Genomic DNA, 5,000 nt, shown 5'->3' with positions numbered 1-5,000 from the left:
CGTACCCGTCAGTTTGACGCCCGGCTTTTCGACGTGGCGCTCGACGTAGCATCGTTCGCAGAGCGGGTTACAAGTGCGGGAAGCTTGGAGAGGGTCCTGACGGAAGCTTGCGACGGAACCATGGCGCGAGTGTTCCCTTCGCAAGGCCATTCGGGACGACCTGCTTATTGGTGGACGCCAGCGATCGAGACCTTGTGTGAGGACTGCCGCCTCGCTAAGGATCGCTTCGATGCCGCAACCAACGAGGCAGAGCAGCTCGCCGCAGCCAGCGATCTCCTTCAGGTGCGGACCGCCCTGGAGACAGCTATCACCACCAGCAAGAGAACGCACTTCGACGAGATGCTGCAGGGGCTCGCGGACGACGAGACGGGACAGTGGTTCCGTAACGTGCTAAGCCGCCTCCGTGGAAGCTGGACAGCGAGGGAGCGCGACCCATCGGTTCTGGAGGGTGTCGTCTCCACTCTGTTCCCCCAGCATCCTCCAGTTGACTGGCCTTCGTCGTCAAGCCAAGTCCTGGAGAGAGGGGAAGAGGAACCAGTTCGGGCCGTCTCAACGCAGGAGCTGCTGGACATCGCGAGCTCACTGAACCCGCGGAAGGCCCCAGGTCTGGACGGTGTGCCGAATGCCGCTCTGACTGCCGCCATTCGGAAGCATCCGGAGGTCTTTCGTGACATGTTCCAGGAATGCTTGGACAGCGAGCGGTTCCCGGATGAATGGAAGAGACAGAAGCTGGCCCTTGTCCCCAAGCCGGGCAAGCCACCGGGACTCGCTTCGTCTGCGCGCCCGATCCTGCTGCTGAACAACCCGGGAAAGGTATATGAGCGGATGCTGCTGACGCGGATCAACGACGTCGTGGAGGACTTGGATTCGCCAAGGTTGGCGGAAAACCAGTTCGGGTTCCGGAAGGGCCGTTCGACTGTACAGGCGATCCAACTGGTGGTGGATGCAGGCCGTCGCGCGATGTCATTCGGACGGACAAACAACCGGGACAAGCGCTGCCTCCTGGTTGTTGCACTGGACGTGCGCAACGCATTCAACACTGCCAGCTGGCAGTGCATCGCTGCTGCGCTCGAGGACAAGGGCGTGCCGAGGCAGATCCGCAACATCCTGAAGGACTATTTCACCGACAGGGAGCTCGTCTATGACACCGCAGACGGGCCCGTTACACGTCGAGTGACTGCAGGTGTTCCACAGGGGTCCATCCTGGGCCCGACACTGTGGAACATTATGTATGACGGCGTGTTACGGGTCGAGCTCCCCGAAGGGGCCAGCGTCATCGGCTTTGCGGACGATATTGCGGTCCTGGCACAGGGGTGCACACCAGAGGAGGCGGCATCTGTAGCTGAACAGGCGGTGGACGCGATCGCGGCCTGGATGGAGGACCATCACCTGCAGCTCGCTCCGGAGAAGACCGAGGGCGTGATGATCTCCAGCCTGCGGAGAGGTGAACTGAGGGTGCCGTTCCGCGTCGGAGACACCATCATCCACAGTAAGCAGTCGATCCGGTACCTGGGGGTCCAGATCCACGACCACCTTTCGTGGAAGCCACACGTGGAGCTGTCGACGGCCAAAGCCCTCCGCGTGGTAGGCGTGGTCACCTCAGTCATGAGAAACCACAGTGGACCCCAGGTGGCCAAGCGTCGGTTGTTGGCGGCGGTGGCGGAGTCGATCGTCCGGTATGCTGCCCCCGTGTGGTCTGAGGCGACGGATCTGCAGTGGTGCCGACGGAAGCTGGCCCAGGTGCAGAAGCCCCTGGCACGTGGCGTCACCAGCTCGTTCGTGTCGGTGGCATACGAGACCGGAGTCGTGCTAGCAGGCCTTGTGCCGTTCAGGCTGCTGGTGCGAGAGGACGCAAGGTGCCATCGGAGGCTCCTAGCTGCTCCGGGTGCCAGCCGCAAGGACATCCGGCTGGAGGAGCGGCAGAGGACTCTGCAGGAGTGGCAGAGAGCATGGGACGAGGCGGCCGCAGCATCAACGGCCAGTCGGTACGTGGTTTGGGCCCACCGAGTGATCCCGGACCTGCACCAGTGGATGGGAAGGCGGCATGGAGAGGTGGATTTCCACCTCTCGCAGGTGTTAACCGGGCACGGTTTCTTCCGGGAATACCTCCATGTCTGCGGTTTTTCCCCATCGGCGGAGTGCCCACGGTGCCCGGGGTCTGTCGAGTCGGTGGCCCACGTGCTGTTCCGGTGCGAGGTGTTCCAGGACATCCGAGTGGAGCTGCTGGGGTACGGCACCAGCGACCCGGTCAACGAGGACAACATGGGCATGAAGTTGCTGGAGAGCCCCGAGCGGTGGAACAACATCCAGGAAGCTGCTCGCAGAATCACGAAGGTGTTACAGCAGCTCTGGCGCGAGGATGAGCTGCAGCTCAACCTTCGTGCACATCTCGAATCGCAACCGGCGATAACATCAGCAGACGACGCTGGTGCACAGGATGGCGAGCAGGTGTCTGTCGACGGGGTGGCGGACCTCTTCCGAGTCAACCGAGGTCGAGCCAGCCGAAACAGAAGAGGTCGTCGAAGGGCTGAAGAACGGGCGGAAGTGCGCCTTGCATCCGCACTGGCAGCAGCTGAACGTGATCGTGAGAGGATCATTCTGATGGCGGCGGTGCAGGCGGAGGAAGCAGGAGAAGCGCCACCACCCATCCCCACACGAGGACGCGGACTGCCTCCTTCTCCGAGTACCTTGAGAGCGCGACATGAGCGAAGACTCTACCTACAGCGGGTCTATCGTCAACGAGCGAGGGAAGGGACTCTACCACCAGTCCCACGAGGTAGAAGCCGGCGGAGTCGGACAGCCCCTTCGGAGGCGGACATCATCCGGCGGCGTGTGAGAAGACGAGAGATGGAGCGGCTACGCCGAACATCACGAAGGGAGCCGTCCAACCAGGGGGTGCGTGAGGTGCTATCTGCAGACTCCCTGGCATCTATCACGGAATCTACTACTTCCGGCCGATAAGCGAGGGGAATTTCGGGGGTGGAAAGTAAATAGAGGAACGGCATTATCGAATGCGATGGGAGACCCATACGATTAATGGAATTAATAAAGGCGATGCCACGTGCGCTTAATACTCCTGGTCCCAAGCCCCGCTAGGGAACGGGTCCAGGAGGGGGAGACAAGGGATAGATATAAGTTTAATTTTAAGCTTTTGTACAAATAAATCCCTTGAGTGTTAACAAAAAAAAAAAAACGAAGTGGAGCTTGCGGCTTAATTTGACTCAACACGGGAAAATTTACCAGGTCCGAACTTATCGAGGTAAGACAGATTGAGAGCTCTTTCTCAAATTTAAGGGTAGTGGTGCATGGCCGTTCTTAGTTCGTGGAATGATTTGTCTGGTTAATTCCGATAACGAACGCGACTCAAACAAGCTAACTAGAACGCTGTCAGCAGTGCACCTCCGGGCGCACCTGACGTCAAGGCCGGCGGCCCCTTCACGGGCGGTCGTCGGCCACGTTTGCCCTGCTTAGCGGGACAACTTGTGTTTAGCAAGGTGAGAATGAGCGATAACAGGTCCGTGATGCCCTTAGATGTTCTGGGCTGCACGCGTGCTACAATGTGAGCAGCAGCGTGTTCTCGCCAATTGGCGCCCCCATTCCGAGAGGAACGGGAAATCACCCAAATGCTCATTTAGTTGGGATTGGGGACTGCAACGGTCCCCATGAACCTGGAATTTCTAGTAAGTGCTAGTCATTAGCTAGCGCTGATTACGTCCCTGCCCTTTGTACACACCGCCCGTCGCTACTACCGATGGATTATTTAGTGAGGTCTCTGGAGGCACACCTTCCGCGGTTCCTTCGTGAGCTGCAGCTGGCATGGCCGAAGTTGACCGAACTTGATGATTTAGAGGAAGTAAAAGTCGTAACAAGGTTTCCGTAGGTGAACCTGCGGAAGGATCATTACCGATCAATACATATATGTTGTTGTGTGAGTTGGTTAGAGAGATAGAGAAACACGGTATCAGCAGAACAAACTGCTATGTTACCTTTTGGGGGCCGCGCACGCCAATTAGACCCGCGAGAGAGGTGTGTCTATACTACGATATTGAGCGTGCGCGACCGTAGGCCAGTGGCCTTCGCACCTGTGCGCACACTCCCAATGGCAGCCATCGAACGCGTAAAGTGTGTGACACATGGGCGAAGGTAAAGACCCACTAGAACATATTTAAACACTGGCCTCGAGCGAGAGAGAACCTAATCAAGAGAACGAAAGTTGTGCAAGATCGCGCCGATGCCGCCCACATCGCGCGTCGATCAATGGGAAGGAAGACCAATGGTCATCCTTTTCCACCCTGGACGGCTTCGAAGGAACCGAGAGGTGCACGGTTACGCTGTCCGGGGACTTAAGTTGTGAGAGACGCACCTAGCGCATAACGAAAACATAGGAGACAGTTGAACATACCAAAACCCTAGGCAGGGGATCACTCGGCTCATGGATCGATGAAGACCGCAGCTAAATGCGCGTCAGAATGTGAACTGCAGGACACATGAACACCGACACGTTGAACGCATATGGCGCATCGGACGTTTAAACCCGACCGATGCACACATTCTTGAGTGCCTACCAATTCTTGTTACACACTATTCCATAACTACAGGACGCCCGCGTACCAGCGGCACGCCTGGGCGAGCAGCACGCCCGGGAGTGTGTCGCAGGCTTGAACACACGCGTTTGGCGCACTGTGCATCATGGCGTGCTCGGACCCCTTCCGCGGGGGACCTTGGGCGCTGAAATGGTAAGGCGGTACAGTTGGCCCAGTGGGTGCGTGTCGTGTCGCACGGTTCGAACTTCGGCTATAAGACAACCTGGGAGCACCGGAAGCCCTTGAACACCTGGCTTGCCGTCTGTTGCCGGGACCCGCCGTCTGGCCGAGTCGTGTAACGCGTGCGGTACGCCCACCCGCTGGATACAAGCGAACAAGTGCGTGCTACTATTTACCATTCGGGAAAAATCCAACGTAGGCCTCAAGTGATGTGTGAGAACCCCCAGAATTTAAGCA

The 5,000-nt window shown here is 58.3% G+C and overlaps 2 non-coding genes across 2 annotated transcripts in view; both read left to right on the top strand.

Annotated features, from left to right (window-relative positions):
* Nucleotides 1–4,405: 4,405 nt before the first annotated feature.
* On the top strand, nt 4,406–4,563 carry LOC128309096 (5.8S ribosomal RNA). Its single transcript, XR_008288794.1, has one exon. It is a non-coding gene; the product is annotated as a 5.8S ribosomal RNA (ribosomal RNA).
* A 397-nt stretch (nt 4,564–4,960) lies between these two features.
* The window catches only part of LOC128309070 (large subunit ribosomal RNA), a 4,157-nt gene continuing 4,117 nt past the window's right edge, over nt 4,961–5,000 (top strand). Inside the window, exon 1 of the ribosomal RNA XR_008288781.1 lies at nt 4,961–5,000. This exon is cut by the window's right edge and continues 4,117 nt beyond it. This is a non-coding gene — a ribosomal RNA (large subunit ribosomal RNA).

Source organism: Anopheles moucheti (genome assembly GCF_943734755.1).
Source record: "Anopheles moucheti chromosome X unlocalized genomic scaffold, idAnoMoucSN_F20_07 X_unloc_9, whole genome shotgun sequence".
Lineage (NCBI taxonomy): Eukaryota > Metazoa > Arthropoda > Insecta > Diptera > Culicidae > Anopheles > Anopheles moucheti.
The sequence above is the reverse complement of the archived record's forward strand: the minus strand, read 5'-3'. Positions and strand labels throughout refer to the sequence as shown.